The following is a 19483-nucleotide window of genomic DNA, read 5'->3' as shown; positions in this document are numbered from 1 at the left end:
CTGTGTAGCTGGATCTCTGGAGACAATTTTTGACAATCCAATCTATTACAGATCACATTCTAGATTATGACATTTCTTGCAACACCACAAATCATGCCCCTTTTCTTTCATGCCCTGTTAATTTTAAGTACATTGTAAATTCACAGATGTGCTTAAAGAAAAGGTCAATGCTGGTAATGTACTTGATGTGACTGAATACTGCTTTTTGTGTGTGTTAACAGAAAAAGTAAATACATTTTTATGGCAGGTTACTATCTTGATTCAGATGTGGTTGAAAGCATTTTAAAAACAGAATGTCACATGAAGAGAACTACAAGATCAAAAACTGAGAATGGAACTTACCTAGAAAATGAGTTACTGTACAAGTAAAGCAAGTGGAAGACAGGAACCATCTTTGTGAATATTTCAATGGATAAAGGATGGAAGTTAATTGACAGGGTATGTAATTAATAAAAATTTTATAGCTAGTGCTTCATCCCTAAAGGATACACAAGGCCTCCAGAGGCCAGGTGATGTCTCACCCACATATGCCAAGGATTCTCAATCTGTGTCTGGGGAGCTGTAACTGCTCTGCAGAGATGGACCATTTCTCCACATGGGCTGAGGGAGCCCAGAATAAAGGCCAGAAAGCGTATGTAGTTAAATGCTAACCAGGTGACTCGTAAGTGCCGACAAGTGAAAGCCACTGTCACAAGCATGCTGTGGCAGTCAGGTTTGCACTGCTGGTAGAAATCACCCCACCAAGAGAAGCTTGTGAGAAAAAGAGGTTTGTTTTGGCTTACAGGCGCGAGGGGAAGCTCCATGATGGCAGGGGAAAACAATGGCATGAGCAGAGCGTGGACATCACCGCCTGGCCAACATCAGGTGGACAATAGCAACAGGAGAGTGTGCCAAACACTGGCAAGGGGACACTGGCTATAATACCCTGGCCCACCCCCAACAATGCACTGCCTCCAGGAGGCATTAATTCCCCAATCTCCATCAACTGGGAACTTAGCATTCAGAACTAAGTTTATCGGAGACACCTGACTCAAACCACCACACATGTCCTGGACAAGACAGGATGGTTCAGATGGCAAGTTCAGCCGTATCTTGGAAACATCCCAAAACAACTACTGTCACATAAGGACCTATGTTAATGCTGCATGGTCTACCCAAACTTTTGGCACTTTTTAAAACAAACAGAACAACTTAGTATTGGAAGGAACTACAGAGTCATCCAGGTCAACTTGTCAAATAGATTAAAACCACAGACAACAGGGCTGGAGAAATGGTTTAGTAGTTGAGATGCTTGCCTGAGAAGCCCAACGACCCATGTTCAACTCTCCAGGCCCCACGTAAGCCAGATACACAAGGTGACACAGTCACACACGGTGGTGCACACGTCTGGAGTTCAACTGCAGTAGCTGGAAGCCCTGGCACGCCAATCCTATCTCATAAAGATAAAATACAGACAACATACCATTTAACATACCATTGCAGTCACTAACGACCCCCACCCACTGCTGACGCAAGTGAAAGCTAGTAAAATCACGATGGAATGTATTCCTATATGATCATCTAGCAATTCTACCCACAGGAAATACACCTGAGGAAAAAACGTGTCCATGAAGAAACAAGTATGAGGATATTCATAAACAGCTTTATTCATAATATCCAAGACCTGGAAATAATCCAAATGCCTGTCGAAGTCAGATAACAGAATATTACATAGCACTGCTGCTAAAAACCTAGAGAAAACCCTTCAGGCTTAATGCGCAGAATCAAAGCCAGATTCAAAGAGTAAATACTATGTGACTGAATTCAAAGGAGGGAATGAAAGTAGCAGGCAGAATAGAGGTCACTATGAATGGGAGAGTACCAAGTCTTGAAAAACCAATAAATAAAGTATTTCACTTTGTATAGCTGTTGAGCAATTTTGTTTTCTTTCTTTCTTTTCGAGGTAGGGTCTCACTGTAGACCAGGCTGACCTGGAATTCACTATGTAGTCTCAGGGTGGACTTGAACTCAGGCAATCCTCCTACCTCTGCCTCCTGAGTGCTGGGATTAAAGGTGTACGCCACCATGCCCGGCCTGAGCAGTTTCTCATACAAAGAAATGTACACTTCACCATACAATTTACCCATTCCACACTGAAGGATTCACCAAAGAAAATTAAAACAAATATCCTGATCTGTATACACATAAGCATTCAGACCAGTTTCACTGTAACAGCCTAAAACTGGAGCATGCCCACCAGTAGCTTATTGAATAAAGTGTGGTGTACCCAACCCAATGGAATATTCCAGACCAATACCAGCATCACTTCTGATTAATCTCAGAACCTTATGCTGAGTCCAAAGAGCTAGAAAGCTGGGCGTGGTGGCACATGCCTTTAATCCCAGCATTCAAGAGGCAGAGGTAGGAGAATTCTTGCGAGTTAGAGGCCAGCTTGAGTGAGTTCCAGGTCAGCCTGGACTAGAATGAGACCCTACCATGGGTGGGGGGACGGTGTGAAGAAGAAAACCTAGACACAAATACATGCAGTAAAATTCCATTGACACAGGATTCTAGAACATACCAATCTAACTGAGATCAGTTGTAGGGGTGATGCAAAGTAAGGTTGGCTGCAAGTGACCATGAGAGTTTTGGGTGATGAACACTTTCTGTGGTTCTGGCTTTTCAGGTTTACACATCTGTCAAAATTCATCAGACTGCACTAAAAAGAGGCACATTTTTGTCCTATTTAAATTTTATCTCAACAAACAAAAGACCCTATTTTATCAACTCCTTGTGGCAAAGGACTTATTTTGCCTGCAAATGCAAAATGCAGCCAAGAGCCCCCTCCCCGGCCCAGCGCAGTGTGGCGGCGTTGGTGGGGTGTGGCTCAGCTCTGGCTGGCTCAGCTCTGGCTGCCCACTCAGAAAGGAATGACTGGCAACTCCACCACCCAGCAACAGAAAAGGCTGTCATCTTCCAGAATGTTTTAACTACAACAAATGAACTACACCAACCCTCTCTTGCTATAAAAGAGACTGCAACAGCCTAAGTGTCATTGACAAGCATTTGCTGTGTATCAGCCAGTCTAAGAGCCCAGGGACTGCCTCCAAGAGCATCTAAACGATGGCAGACATCTCAAGAATGGCAGGGCGCAAGATCCAATCAATCACGAAGTAAACATTCCTCTGTGACTGTCTTCAGTCTTTTACAAAAGCAGCGCAGGTATAACTGGTCTGTCAAGTCTGACTGTATCCAAGCATTATGCAGATCTTGTTTGTTCTGCGGCCAGTTCCAGCCCTCACTTGGTGTTGAGGAAGCTTCACACTTGAGCCACAGGGCAAGGGAGAGAGAGAGAGAGCCGTAAGTGCCTCCAAGTGAAGGAGCCAGGGCCGGCTTCTTCTGCTGGCAACCTGGGATTCTGACAACAGACTTACAAGCAATGCATGAGATGAGAAAGGTCCTCCAATATCTTGACGGATGTTTTTCTTTTCTTTTTTTTTTTAAATCTTTCTTTTTTAAAAAATTTCTTTTAAATTTATTTATTTGAGAGCAACAGACACAGAGAGAAAGACAGATAGAGGGAGAGAGAGAGAATGAGCGTGCCAGGGCTTCCAGCCTCTGCAAACGAACTCCAGACGCGTGCGCCCCCTTGTGCATCTGGCTAATGTGGGACCTGGGGAACCGAGCCTCGAACCGGGGTCCTTAGGCTTCACAGGCAAGCGCTTAACCGCTAAGCCATCTCTCCAGCCCTTGACGGATGTTTTTGAGTATAACTCGGAGATACTCTAGCAATTTTTCAGAACACGAGAATCCTGTGAGACTAGTTTCACAGCTCTGTGGTTCCCTATTCTAATACCAACAGCAAGCTGAAAAAGTGGACCTGTACTGGATCTAGTTGCTATAGGCTGGCCATTGAGCTAAGCACGTCATGAGTTATTTTACTGAACCGTCACAGACATCCTGTGAGACAAAGATTCAGCTGTATACTTAAGGCCTAGAAAGAGTTGAGGAATCGAATTAAATGATGTATCCTTGCAGTAGTTTGAATGCAAAATGTTCCCAAAGACTCATGTCTTTGAATACTTGGGCCCCAGTTGATGGCACTGTTTGGGAAAGGTGTGGAACTCTTAGGTGGAGGTTTGCTGGAGGAAGTGTGTCACTGGGGCCGGCCTTGGAGGGTGGCAGCATGGCCCTGCTTGCTCTCCGTCCTGCCCCTGCCAGGACTGAGCACCTCTCAAAACTGTAACTACCCAGAAGCTGCTGCTGGTCGGACATTGGGTCTCAGCAACAGGAAAGTAACTGATGCGAGTCTTTCACAAATGAAGCCTGTACTGGTCACGTTCCTCGCTGCTGGGATAAATACCTGGCAAGACTCAGTTCCAGGGAGGAAGGAAGGGTTTACTTTGTCTCACAGTTCCAGGTGACAGTCCATCATGGGAGCTCGAGGCAGTGCAGTCAGCGCAGGGGGAACAGCACAGCGCGGTGGCTCAGCTAGAACTAACGACGGTACTCAGCGAGGGTCAGGCACGACTCTCGCGTTTCTCACGTTGTAACAGGTATTTAACCCTGTCCACTTTGTGTACATTCATTCACACAACCGCCTGGCTACCTCTAGGCTTGGTGCCATCATTCCTGATCTTAGGACATAGGCTAAATGACAGACAGCTAGCAAGTGATGAACTGGGATTTGAATCTGGCAGCCTGATTTGAAAATTTAGCCTCCCAGCACACTGCTTCTCCAAAACTGACTGAATTAAATGATTAAAAAAGATTACCTAGCCAAATCAACTGTGGCAAGGCTGAGAAACTGTAGACAACCCAGTGTTAGAAATCACGAAGGGTCGTACCATGACTCACTCTCACAGTGCAACAGCCACCCATTTCGCCTGCACGAGAGAACAGACTCCTTGCCCATGACTTCCTTTAGAGGACCAAACTACTCAGCTCTCCAGCAGGATTTCTTAGCACTACAACAAAAGGAGCATGGCTCAGAAAACTCCTTCATTTGCCTCCTGCCCCTTACTCCAACTGCTTCTTGGACTATAATCTCCCTTGATTCTCTTCAATAGCCAACTTGGTAATCAAATGTCTACTAACTTAATCTTCACTCAAAGTAAAGAGCAACCTGTTCTTGTCCATTTGACTTTCAGTTTACAGCCCTTTCCATATCTGCTTAAGACCAAGGGCTGCAAAAGTTCACGTAGTATTTTTCTGGCATTGTTTATATTTTTGGAATACTAAAAATATACTCTGGCATTACAAAAGGCTTTGACAATTCTGCATGCATACATAAATATCATATGGAATACAAAAAAAAAAAAAAAAACCACATTAGCAAAGTTGTATCCAAAGACTGAAAACCTATCTCAATAAGCACAAGAAATACTAGAAAAAGTTTCTTGGGATTGGAGAGATGGCTTAATAGTTAAGGCGCTTGCCTGTCAATCCTAAGGACCCAGGTTTGATTTCTCAGAACCCATGTAAGCCAGATGCACAAGGTGACACATGTGTCTGGAGTTTGTTTGCAGTGGCTAGAGGCCCAGGCACACCCATTCTCTTAACTCTTTCTCTTGCAAATAAATAAGTAAATAAAATACTAAAAAAGAAATGTTTCTTGCTCTTACAATAAACTATAATATGCATAGGAAAACTTTACATCTAAAAGTACTTCGAAACAACTGAAGCACTTTATAAAATGGGTCTAGTCTTACAGGACCATATAAGTCAATGTCTTCTAAAAAACACATCTAACATTGTTCTTTAATCCAGTTTACCACTGAGCAAACAAAAACAAAGTGGTATAATAATAAGCTTAAAGTTTCTCCACGTTTCTTGAATGTACCAATTTTTAAAAAAAGTTATTTGAAATGTAAAGTACTATGAAATATTTCAGCATTTAGACTGCTTTTATCAGGAAGTTATTTATTTATTTTGAGGGGAAGGAGAAAGAAAGAAGAGGAGGGAGAGAGGGAGAGGGAAAGGGAAGGGGAGCCAAGAAGGGCGAGCAAGTATGGCAGGGCCTGTAGCTGATGCAAACAAACTCCAGACACCCATGTCAACTTGTGCATCTGGCTTATGTGGATATTAGGGAATTGAACCTGGGTCCTTAGGCTTCACAGGCAAATGCCTTGACTGCTAACCCATTTCACCAGCCCTCCCAATTTTAAATAATGAAATTCTTAGTTGTAATTTGTAGATTTAAGAAAAGTGAGGAAATCAGCAGAGAAAAGAAGCTGCAACTGTTCAAGCCTAACTGTTCTAGACACGGCTTGGGGCTGTAGGCCACCATGCCCAGGGGACGCTCTCCAGCTTGAGAGGCCATATTCTGCTCCAGCATCAGAGCCCAGGTGCCCCCTGCCAGGTGATACCACTCAGAATTCTGCGTGTCCATAGAAACAGAAAGCGAGTCCACTAAACTGTTGATTCAAACACTTGCTCAGGTTTCCCTTACGATTATGAAAAATATGACATTAAAATGGCAAAGTGTAAATTCGGCATGATTCAAAGGTTTCAGGCAATTAATCCTGCCACACAAAATTGTAGGAAAAACAGCTGAGGCATTAGGAGATGCAGATTTAAGGTCCAGCACCCCCTTTTTTTCACTTTTAAGACATCTTTTATTGTTATTGCCAACAACATATTTAAAGGGGCAAGTATATTTTTCACTTAGTTGTCTATTCAATTCAATCTTAAGCACAAGTTTTCATAATCTCCTAGTTGTATAAAACAAATCACATCTGTGAAAATATGAGTTAACACTCATCATTTTAATGTTTCTGTTCCATGATGCAAAAATGAAGCACTCAGTTGGTGTATCAAAGGTCTAATTTTGCCAAGCAGCATGTTTCACAAGTCACAGATAGGTTATTTAATAAGGGGTTAAGACAGTAGACTTAGAAGATAAAACTTAGTTTTTTAAATTAAGGGGTGGTCCAGATGTTTGTCACTTAAAAGTCTTAATTGGCCAAAATGTAAAATCCAACAGCCTTGATTCAACAAATACACTAGATTTCTTTATTGTTAAAAAGTATCATTTTTGAGAAATACTTTTCTATTCCCTGCACATTACCTTCTGGCATTGCACCCAAGACTTTTATCGTAATAATGAAGGGAGCCAGGTTTCCTGTATTTATTAGTATGTTTTATGGGCCAAAGCATTTAATAAGTTATCCATTCACTTGCTATAAACCAAATGTGCTTGTGCTTAATTCCATCTTTCTCAGTATTTCTGAAGCCTTGATGCGTGGATTTGGTGTTTCAATATAAAATTTATGACACCTGTGAAGTTAACACTGCAACTAAGCTGATGACACTTTCAGGGCAGAGCAGGACTAGTCAGCTCCTTCAGAGCTGCCATCACCACACTCCTGACTTGCACTGCTGTCACACGGGCTGAAAACACTGACATTCCTCAGTTTACAAGTGTAAAGAGAACTACCTACCTAAGTTTAAAAATCAATCTGCACAAAAAGGAGTAAAAAACATTCTATTCAACAAATTGGTTTTTAAAAATATAAAAATAACATCTGTCACGCTGACAATTTTGACACATATACTCATGCAGAATTCCAACTCTGTCATCTGGATAGCTAGCCGCAGCTTGTGTCATCCAGTGTGATAATACTGTCACTCATTTCCCACACTTGACAGAAGAGGGGTATTCAAAATATTTCATATACTAACTACTGCAGTAGTCTCTCTGCATGTATATATGCCAGCTATGGGCTGGAGAGACAGCTTACCAGTTAAGCGCTTGCCTGTGAAGCCTAAGGACCCTTGTTCAAGGCTCGATTTCCCAGGACCCACGTAAGCCAGATGCACAGGTGGCACATGCATCTGAAGTTCGTTTGGTGAAGGCCTTGGCCCTGGTCTGCCCATTCTCTCTCTCTCTCCATCTTTGTTGCTCTCAAATAAATAAAATTTTTTTAAATGCCAGTTATAGTAGTTTTTGTTCTACTTGACTAAAAGTAAAGAAGCAAGCTAATACTAAGTGTGCTAAACCCCACAATAGTTCAGTAATATATAAAGAAATCCAAAATGTACAAAATACAACTATAAGAGGGACAATTAACTGCCACACAAGACTTTAAAAATGGCATAGAAATGCAAAACAGCAAGGTCACATAACACTAAAGGTCAGTAGTGAGTTACCACCACAATGGGTTTGGAAATTACATTCTCTTTGCTGGTATAAAGAGAAAAAAAATCAGACCTTCAGACCTGAGAACGCACTATCTGTCCTCTATCACAACAAACAAGCTTGTTTACAGTTGCTTGAATGACATCTTTTGTCAGTTAAGTCACACGCAGGATAATTTTCATATACCTCTTTACAGATCTGCTTCATTGTCACTTCTTCCAGTAACTTTTTTACTGTCTCCTTTAACTCTTCACCCGTTGGAGGTTTCTGCAACTTTTTAATTAAAGCCCATCATCTGAATTCTCCTCAGATTCAGTTTCTTTTTTGGAACGGTTTTGATTCTTCTTGATGGTGCTGTTATCTGCCTTCGTAACATTAGTGCTTTTTACAGACTTTTTGTTATTGTTGTTTTTTTGAGGTAGGGTCTCACTCTAGCCCAGGCTGACCTGGAATTCACTATGGAGTCTCTGGGTGGCCTCAAACTCAGGGCAATCCTCCTACCTCTGCCTCCCCGATGCTGGGATTAAAGGCGTGCACCACCATGCCCGGCTTAGACATTTTATTTATAGGAGTAGCTTTCTGCTGAGTTTTTCTCTTCTAGATGTCTTTTTTGGTGGCTGCTCCTCTTCACTTTCCTTATCTTCATCATCTGAAGACTCTTCCTTATTTGTCTCCTCATCTTCATCACTACTCAATTCATCTCTCAGAATTTTTGGTACTTGGTTTGCTTTGCCTTCCTTGCCATTCCAGAACTATCCCGTTCCTTTTTACTGCTTTTCCTTGAAGTTTTTTTAGATTTTGGCAATAGTTTTCCAGAAGTCTTGGGAGGCATTAAGAAATTCAAGACCCGTCCCAGTAGCTCACTGTTTACACCAGATCTCTTCAAATCACGAGCTTTACAGATACTCCTTAACACGGCCTTTCTGAACGTTTTCAACATTTCTTCCTTCATCTTATCTTGGGGACTTCCTTTCTCAAATGGAAGGCCACTGAGTTGACCCAGTCTTCATTAATGAGGACACGGTGCCTGGTGTGTTGTGCAGCAGTTTGTGTAGCTTTCTAAGCTCATCCGTTTCTCCTTATTTGGAAAGAAATGCGTCCTTCCAATTTCTCAGCTGCGACCCTTCCCTCAAGGGACTGCAATCAGCTCTCTCCGTGAGGGCCTCGCATGTCAGCCTTCCTGCTCTTTGCTTTCCTCGTCCTTCCACGATGACTCTCTTCCTCCTCCTCCTCGTCGCCATCGCCCCCGTGGCCGGCACTACGGGGTCCTGGCTGGGCGGAGGGCACTGTGCTGGGACCGCTCTGCTGCGCAGAATCAGCACCGCGGGGTGGGCAGGGCGGGCGGGGCGCCCCTCGGCTCCTTTTTATGCTTTATAGAAAGTCACATCACTTTTGTTTTCTTCATTATAAAATGACATTTATGGCATCCCTCTATGTCATATAGCTATTGGGAAAATCAAATACAAGGGCCAGGTGTACAACAGTACTCGACACTAGCCTAGCACACACAAGCCACTGGGTTAACGCCCATCTTTAGGACACAAGCCAGAGTGGTACCAAATCAAATGAGGAAGACTGTATCACACGAACATCGCATAAAGGAATTACAATTATTTCAGTTCAAGACCAACAGGACAAATATTGGAGACATTCCATTAATACTAGTACTGGTGCTTCCAAACTACAAAATGTTCCAAAAAGAAAGTTCTACAGCTGAGCCCATTCATCAGGGTTGGGGTGCATGATAGAATCCACATCTCAGGAGGCTCAAGCGGGAGAATCTTGAGCTTAAGGCCAGTCTATGCTATATAGCAAAACTTTAGCTCAAATACAAGAATGGATGGATGGACAAAGATTCCTCTATAAATACAGTTTCCAAACAGAACTCATCTTTCACGTTTGGACTAAAAGCAATCATGTACCTCTACACTCTGCGTCAGAAGCTGTCCCGGTGCTGCAGATGCAGCTCTGTGGAGGCACACTCGTGAGCAGGTGTGGCTCCAGCCTTAATCCTCAGTGCTGGAAAAGTACAGAACATGTCACACACAGTCACAGTATCTTGGCTTCTCTGAAGAAATACTGGTTGTGTCTATACAAATGGCAGACTGGCACATAATCAAGAGACCCCATGTGGGTAGCCTAGCCTTTCACAATACTATGAATCAGGTACCACTTCTGTAAAAGTCAAGCTATGAGATGAGAGAAACAGTAATTGTTCCAATTACTTAACTGGATTAGTCTAAGGACCAATGTGAGGCCACAGAAAGTACTGCTTGGTAAATATTTAAACACTGTAATAAAAAAGATATTACTAGTGTAATGCATTTAAAAAACCAGCTACATTGACTTGAATTCAATTAAAAAAGTTAACTGCTTAATGTTTCTCACTTGTCTAATAAAGTGTAACAATGGGTCTTGGTTGGCATGAGTCACGAGTTCTTAGAGGACCTGTGTGAAGAACGTGAGAGAGGCCCAGGACCCACCCCGGCAGCTTCAGGGCATCTGCGTGTGTAAGTCACCGGGTTTCACAGCCCTCTCCCGGGTACAGACGCAGTCCGCACCGGAGAGCAGCGGAGGGCTGGGTGAGCTGCCTTCTCCTGCTGCTGCCGCCGCCACCGCAGCAACAGAAGCTCCGAGCCAGGATCCTAGTTCATAGTCTGTACAACCCTTTCTAGCCTTGGCTCGCTTGTATGAAACAACTCCGCTCTCCTGTGAAGTTTTGGGTGCTCAAAGGCAAGGGCAACTCAGCACTCTGAAGAACCCCCTGCTCCCAGGAACCCATCGCTGATGGAAGAGCTTATTATGAAACCATACACCTTTGGACAAACTCCGCCAATGTGGACAATCTCAGACCTGGACTGTGATGGGCTGAATGTACACAATATAAATGACACCCCATCACCTCGGCATTGCCTTGACTTCCCTCGAGGCTGATTCCCACGCACCCAGCTTGAGGGCCATCGCTGCAGCAGACACACCTACAAGTAAACGTGCTGCAGCAAATAATTTAGGTGAAAGAACTGTATCAACCCACGGATATTCTTACACATATTTAACAGCATATCTAATGTGTTTGTGGACAAAATTTGCTTTATAAAAACTATCTACAATTCCATGAATATCTATAATAAATAAGACAAACAAATCTTTTTTTAAAAATCCAAAATTCAGAAAAGTTACTTATGTAGAATGATTGAAAAGAATTTCACCAGCCTTGGAAGGACGGCGGAGCCTGAGGCCATTGCTCCCGCCCCATGGGGTGGCCCCCAGGGCTGCAGTGGGCACAGGAGATGCGGGAGCGGCTCGTCAGGGCAGCTTCAGGAATGTCTGTCTGTACCAGCATTGGGAACACGATCTCAAAATAGCAATTAAGTCTCGTCATCTAAGGCAAGTACCAAAACCAGAGAACGGTGGTGCCATGAAATCCAGATCACGAAGTTGGCCCACGCCAATGTGCTAAGGCCTGTGGGGTTCCTGGGGAACGGAATGTTTTGATTAGTGGCATGCCTCTTCTAGCGCCAGAACACTGTTCTGGAGGAGATCCCCGGAAGCTACTCAACACACCAGAAAACGGCTGTGGACTTAAAGAAAGCCACAATACTTTCCTCACGAGTGACACAGGATCTGGGGCTTGATATTTGCATGAAAATGAAAGTATACATCGGGATCTAACACTGGAAAACAGTTCTGCAGGATGTTGGTAGGAAGGTAATGCATAAAATAATTATCTAGATTATGCCAAAGATGTTGATCAAGGAAGTCTCTGCACAGCTTTTGTGGGAACACTGCAGTATCTGGCCCCGGAGCTCTATGAAAATAACCCTTACACGGCCACGGCTGATTACTGGAGCTTTGGGGCCACAGTATTTGAACGCGCTGCAGGACACAGGCCTTTTCTGCATCATCAGCACCATTTACCTGACAGGAGAAGATAAAGAAGGATCCAAAGTGTGCATCTGCCTGTGAAGAGATGACAGGACTTAGTAGCAATTTTCCTCAACCATATAGCCTTTGTAGTTTAACCGCAGAGCCTGTGGAAAACTGGTTACAGGTGATGCTAAACTGGGACCCACAACAGAGAGGGGGAACTACTGATCTTACTTTGAAGCAACCAAGATGTTTTATATTCTGCACTTAAAGACAGTGCACATCCTGAACATGATTTCTGCAAAAACAATTTCTTTTCTGCTACTATCTGATTAAAGTCTTCATTCACTACAATCTCACATTGCGTGTGAAACTGGAACATGTACTTGTTCTCAAGAACTTCTACCAGAGACAGGAACTTCTCTGGATCCTCAGAAACCAGCCCCTCAATGTGTTCTAGATGGAGCTGGAGGCTGTGATAGCTACATGGTTTATTTATTTGATAAAAGTAAGCCTGTATATGAAGGGCCACTTGCATCTAGCAGTTTATCTGATTGTGTAAATTATATTGTACAAGGCAGCAAAGTACAACTTCCAATTATTCAACTACGTAAAGTATGGGCTGTCTGGGCTAAAAGAAGATTAAGGCAGGCTCTTCCAGGGACAAAGAGCAGCCATGTTAAGTCTTCTTAGACATAACGCTAACCTGACGAAAATGAAGAACATACCTATCTCAGCACCACAGCAACTTAAAGCTAAGTTGGAGGGTTTTCACAAAAGCATTCAGCTTGACTTGGAGAGATACAGTGAGCCGATGACTTATGGAGTATCATCAGAAAACAATGCTAAAAGCAGCTGGGCATGGTGGCGCACACCTTTAATGCCAGCACTCAGGAGGCAGAGGTAGGAGGATCGCCATGAGTTCGAGGCCACCCTGAGACTACAGAATGAATTCCAGGTCAGCCTGGGCTAGAGTGAGACCCTACCTCGAAAAACCAACAACAACAACAACAAAAAATGTTAAACGCATGGAAAGAAATGGAAGAAAAGGCCATTCATTATGCTGAGGTTGGTGTCAATGGAGACCTTAAGGATCAGATTATGTCTTTGCACACTGAAATCATGGAACTGCAGAAGAGCCCCCAGGGGAGACGCAGGGAGACCTGATGGAGTCTCTGCAACAGCATGCCATTGACCTATACAGGCAGTGACAGCGCAGACCTGTAGACCGTTCCTCCAGTGACAGCACAGACGGGGTGAAGATTGCCATGCTCACCACGCAGTTAAGAGACCGTGTTCTCCAGGAGCTGTGTGGTCATCTGAGCAAGTTGTTGGGCTGAAAGCAGAAGATTATTGATCTACTCCCCAAGGTAGAACTGGCCCTCAGTAACATCAAAGAAGCTGACAATACAGTCACGTCTGTGTGGGAAAGAGGCAGAAAGAAATATGGCCTCTCCGTAAAATTGCCTGTGCTCAGAGCCCTGCCTGCCCCCTTGTGGGATCCAGTCTAGAAGGAGCAGTAACCTATCAGGCGTCAGCTTGGCTGCCCCCAACTTGAGCAGAATGTGAACACCCTCTGGCATGTGTGGTAACTCCTCAAGAGGGGGAGAGTTTAGCACAAATGATAAAAGAAAATCTGAACTGTCTTGGCCATCTAAGTACTATTATTCAGGAAGCAAATGAGGAGCAGAGCAGCTGTATGATGAATCCTGATCAGAGCTGGCTATCAGATAATGTGCTGTTTGCTCACTGTCTTCAAACCTATGGAAGTTGTTGCTACACATGCTGCAAACTCATTTTTCCTCCATGCAGTATTCTTTGCACACCACTCAATGCAAGAAATGGCTATAAGCAATAACTACATGTGATCTTTCAAGCACAGTATTTTGAATAATTTGACGTACAAGCAGATAAATTTTTATTTTAAAAAATCAAATTAAAAAATTTTAATGATGTTATAAAACCATTTAGAGGGTTGGGGAGATGCTTCAGTGGTAAAAAGCACTTGCTTGCAAAGCACAGTGGCCTTGTTCAACCCCCAGTACCCCGTGAAGCCAGATGCACAGGTGACTGATGCCTCTGGAGTTGGCTTCAGTGGCAAGAGGTCCTAGTGCACACATTCACACCACGTGGAAAACAGCAGGAGGAGACTGGTGGTTCGAGTTAGGTGTCCCCCCCAACTTAGGTGTTCTGGAGGCTAGGTCCCTAGCTGATGGCAACTGGAAATAAATGCTTCCTGGAGGTAGTGTATTGTTGGGGGAGGGCTTATGCGTGTTATAGCCACTGTCCCCATGCCAGTGTTTGGCACACTCTCCTATTGCTGTTGTCCACCTGATGGTGAGGGGGTGATGTCCACCCTCTGCTCATGTTATCTTTTCCCCTGCCATCATGGAGCTTCGCCCTCAAGCCTGGCAGCCAAAATAAACCTCTTTTTCCCGCAAGCTGCTCTTGGTTGGGTGATTTCTACCAGCAATGCGGACCTGACTGCAACAGAGAGTGAGCTGAGTTTTGGCAAAGGGGAGCTAGCTATGACACCCTATAACCATCCCCAACAACACACCTCCTCCCACAAGCCTCCACCTCCCAAACTGCTATCAGGCAGGGACCAAGCACCCCAAACACATGAGTTTATGGAAGACATCTAATCGAGCCACCACACTATATGAGAAAAATTGAAAGACATGAGAAGACGAATTGAGCAAATCGAAAAATATCCCCTACTCTTAGAAAGGATGACAACTAATGATATAAAAATATGTACATATTATAGTACTCTTTGTAACTGTAAAATACTGTAAACTTAAATCTATATATATGTACATGTATATGTGTACACACACACACACGTGATTAAACTATGCTACATGTAAACTATGCAACTGTTAAAAAAAGAACTGAGAACAATCTTTATGCTATGGAGTAATTTCCAGGACACATAGTCCCACCTTATCCAGTTTCACTCTCTATAGCCAACTGTGGTATGATAATAGTAAATGAAAATTTCTGGGGCTGGAAAGATGGCTTAGCAGTTAAGCCTTAAGACCCAGGTTCAATTCCCCAGTACCCACATAAGCCAGATTCACATGGTGGTCCATGGGTCTGAAGTTCATTTGCAATGGCTAGAGGTCCTGGCATGCTCATGTTCATTCATATTCCCTCTCCCTCCCTCCCTCCCTCCCTCCCTCTCTCTCTCTCTCGTGTTTGTAATAAATAAATAAAAAAAAATTTAAAGTCCGTAAACAATTCTTTACAAGGTAATAATATCTCATGCCATCCCCCTCTACCTCCTCCACTGTGACGCTTGCCTTGGTCTAGCATAACACCTTGTATTCCTTTTGACTCTCCCCTTAGCCCGGCATGTTACACTGTATTCACCGCCCATCCATTCAGCCACTTAGTAGGTTGAGGTCTTGGTTCTCAGATTCACTGCTGTATCATCACAGTGCTTGTTTTCAAGTAACCTTTACCTTATTTAATAGTGGCCCAAAGCACAGAGTGGTGAGCCAATAATTCAAATATGACACAGAAAAGCGGTAAAGTGCTTCTTTAAAGGAAAAGGGAAAAATACAATATTTTGAGAGAGAAATAGACCATTCACTTACTGTTTGCTAAAGTATTTTGTTATGATAAGTCTATTTTATTTTGTTGTTGCTAATCTTAATCTCTTACTATGTCTAATTTACATATTAAATTACCATCTGTATACATGTATGGAAAAATATAGTGATACATCTATCAATACGTATCATATGCATATCACACACATAGAAACAGAGAACGTTCCACACTATCTATCCTTGGTTCTGGACATCTATCAGAGGTCCTCATAGATGGTGGGGTGGGGATGCTACCTACACTGTTAACCGAAAACAAAGTCTGAAAACTATAGCATGTTACCTTTTTTCAAGAAGGAAGGCAAGTATATGAAAACAACATTAAACGAAAGGAAAACAGGAAGGATAAGCCAGACACAAGGGATGGTTTATCTGGGGAGGAGGGAAGGAGGAGGAATGGGCTGGGGAGCGAGGGCAGCCAGTGACATGCTTGCCTTGCAATCACAATGGCCTAAATTTGATCCCCTCCAAAATATATAAAAATGCTGGGCACACACGTATAATTCCAGCACTGGGGAGGGAAAGCCAAGAGGACCCCGAAAGTTTGCTGGCCAGCCAGTATACCTAACTGGGGAGCTCCAGGCCAGTAAGAGACTGTCTCCAAAAAGAAACAATGGATAGGAAAGCTATTGTCTTTCGTCTCTGCGTGCATTCAGACACACATGTCTACTGAAACAGAAGGCTGGGGAGAAGGAAAGGGAGAGAGTGGGACAGAGGAGCAGTGATGAGGAAGGACTCACACTCCTGGATTATCTTTAACTAGTTCTGATTCTCAGAATTATGCTAATTTATAAGTACCCTTCAAAAATAGGTTAGAATCAAATAATTGTAACTATCAGGATATTGTATAAATTCAACAATCACCCCGTGTTTAAACATAAACAAGGAAGAAGGAAAGAAAAGGAAAAAGACATTGTGGGTTGGCGCTCTCCTAGAGCGAGGACATAAGAAAGAGAAATGCTCAAATGACCCCTGTGGTGGTGGGCCGTGTTTCAATGTGTGTCCATACATGGGCCCTGGAAGCAGCAGCCCTCCACAACAGGAAGTGTACCAGGTCCCAGACTCAGTTCTCTACATGCCACTCTCCAGTGAGGGTGAAGGCTCTCTGGACAAAGCTCTAAGGCGAAATAAGAAAAATAGATGAGCCTGAAACATCTCTGGTGTCAGAAAACAGGGAAACTTTCGAAGACTGAAGGGAACTGTCCAGAGAACCTACCTGAGGAGCCCCTAGAAGCCAATGCTGGAAGACACTGCACCAGTGCTGCAGTTAACTAGGAGCAAGCCTGAAACAACATACACAAATCATCAAATAAGTCAACAGGGAAAGAGACTCTTCCTTATGGAAGACTTTCAATTAAACACCTAGAAAGAAAAGCGCTGTGAAGGCCAAGACAGAAAAACAACAAGTTTGAGCCTAGCCTGGGCATCAGTGACTACCAGGCCAGCTGGGGATACACTGAGAATCCAAAAAGGGAATAAGAAACAGAAGCAGGGCTGAAGAGATGGCTTAGTGGTTAAGGTGCTTGCCTGCAAAGGGCCCAGGTTCAATTCCTCAGAACCCATGTAAGCCAGATGCACAAGGTGATGCATGCGTCTGGTGTTCATTTGCAGTGGTTGGAGGCCCTGGTGTACCCATTTTCTCTCTCTGTCTCTCTCTCTCTCTCTCTCTCTCCTCTCTCTCTCTCTCTCTCAAATAAATTTAAAAGAAGAAAAAGAAGCATCCAACAAACACCACAAACATGCCAGATGATATCTGTTTGACAGATGCTAAAATCAGAGGGCAAAAATGTGAGAAGATTCAGTTTTCAAGTATCTCCCACAACATATCAACCAACTACAAAAGGGAAGACAGTAACTGCACAGTGAGAAATGCAGCATATTATTTAATTTTTACTAGCATGCAAATAGTTATGTTTCATTTTTTTCAAAGAAATTTTGATTTTATTCCCTTCCCCACTTCTTCACAACATACCACCTCAAAAAGTGATCGATGCCGGGTGTGGTGGCGCATGCCTTTAATCGCAGCACTCGGGAGGCAGAGGTAGGAGGATCGCCATGAGTTCAAGGCCACCCTGAGACTACATAATGAATTCCAGGTCAGCCTGAACCAGAGTGAGACCCTACCTCGAAAAACCAAAAAAAAGTGATCAAGGAACTTCAAGCAGAAAGAGGATCCTATCATTTTCATGGTATTCATGCCAAAAAGGCATAAGGCTTTGGAAACATGGGACTAAAAAGACATTCTAAAAACCAGCTGTTCGGTACTTGTCAAAAGTTATAATATAAAAACCTTCTGCGGGGAGGTGGGGGGTGGCACATGCCTTTCATCCCAGCACTAGAAAGGCAGAAGTAGGAGGACTGCTGTGAATTTGAGGCCAGCTTGGGATTACATTGTGAGTTCCAGGTCAGCCTGGGCTAGTGAGACCCTATCTCAAAACACTAACATACATATATTTTGAGCATCTGCTATGCAAGCACAAGGGCCTGAGTTTGAACCTCAACCTTCACATAAAACAGCTGGGCAAGGAGCCTTTAATCTCAGCACTAGGGAAGCAGAGGCAGGAGTTCGAGGCCACCCTGAGACCCCATAGTGAATTCCAGGTCAGCCTGGACTAGAGGGAAACCCTACCTCAGAAAACCAAAACACAACAAAAAGGTGGGTGCGGCCACATATGCCTGCAACCCCAGTGCTCTGGGGTGTGGGTAGGGTGGAGGAGAGACTCGAGGGGCTGGGGTCAGCAGTCTGAGCAGAAAAAGCAGCAGCTGACTTAGTGGGAGACTCCTCCGTGACAAGGAAACAACACAGAAAAGTGACAGAGAACACCTGACGTGCTCCTCTGGCTTCCACAAGTGCACTCACGCCACACACACATGCAACACACACACACACACACACACACACACACCCATGAAATCTTTTCATCAGTGGAAAAATAACTAAATTCAGTGTGGGCTTCTACACAGGATTCTGAAGCATAAAAGCATAATCAATGGTTGGAATGTCTTTATCTAATAAGGTCTGTAGTTTAATTAACAGGGTTATACCAGTGTTAACTTCGTGTTCTTGGTAATTGCAGTTATGTAAGATGCTCGCATCAGGGAACTGAGGAGAAGAATATAAGGAAACTACTATTTTTGTAATGCTCCTGGAGTCTAAACTGGGAACAAAAGCTTTTCTCCTCTGAGAAGAGGCGCTGCGCAGAGGCCGAGGCCCGGCCTTGCGAGGAGGAGGAAGACGGCTTGAGCCCGCGGGGCCGTGCGGAGCGGCTCCTCGACACGCTCACTTCTGTGAACTGGGGTTTCAGCTGCTCTACGAGCTGACAAATATCACTAATCAGGAAAATATGCTGTTCTCACAGCACTCTAGAAAAATATCAATAACTAAGGATGTCAGGAAAGAAGTGAATAACACTTCTGAGAACGGCTTAGGTACTAAATGCATATGATTCACATTTTCAGTGTCCTAGCCTATTTCACATTTAGTTTTTAGGGCTATGCTTGGGGCTGGGGTAGCTCAGTTGGTAAAAAGCCTGCTGCACAAGCACGAGGACCTCACCCTGGACCCCAGCACCCCCGGCAAGGCAGTGCGGCACCGTCAGCCCAGGGCTGGAAGCAGAGCAGAAGCGGAGACTCCCCATTCCACCAGCGCTCCGGTCCGGTGAGACCGCCTCAGAGAGAGGCAGACAACAAGCAAGTACTGGGCTCGGCCCCCAGTAACATGCACTGTGCACACATGTGCTCCCACACATACCAGAACAAGCGGGTACACGTGTGTACATACCAACACACACACAGGCAAAAAAGTCATGCTTGTTCATAACACATGGGAAGAACATGATTTTGAAAGTTAGTTTGGGCTGGAGAGTTGGCTTAGCAGTTAAGG

The 19483-nt window shown here is 43.9% G+C and overlaps 1 protein-coding gene and 2 pseudogenes across 8 annotated transcripts in view; 1 reads left to right on the top strand and 2 right to left on the bottom strand.

The window, feature by feature from the left end:
• The window catches only part of Arfip1 (ADP ribosylation factor interacting protein 1), a 110027-nt gene that overhangs the window by 73215 nt on the left and 17329 nt on the right, over positions 1–19483 (bottom strand). Inside the window, exon 1 of one of the 8 annotated variants that reach the window (XM_045130933.1) lies at positions 10042–10062. The exons of the other annotated variants lie outside the window; for them this stretch is intronic. The gene's annotated coding sequence lies outside the window, so the exon portion shown is untranslated. Of the gene's footprint in view, positions 1–10041; positions 10063–19483 lie in introns of those variants that run through there. 8 annotated transcript variants of the gene reach the window in all.
• LOC101604354 lies at positions 3142–9360 on the bottom strand (annotated as a pseudogene).
• Positions 11374–13669, top strand: LOC101604068 (annotated as a pseudogene).

The sequence above is a fragment of the Jaculus jaculus genome, chromosome 12 (assembly GCF_020740685.1).
Source record: "Jaculus jaculus isolate mJacJac1 chromosome 12, mJacJac1.mat.Y.cur, whole genome shotgun sequence".
Lineage (NCBI taxonomy): Eukaryota > Metazoa > Chordata > Mammalia > Rodentia > Dipodidae > Jaculus > Jaculus jaculus.
Note: the sequence above shows the minus strand (reverse complement) of the source record. Positions and strands in the feature narration are given on the sequence as shown.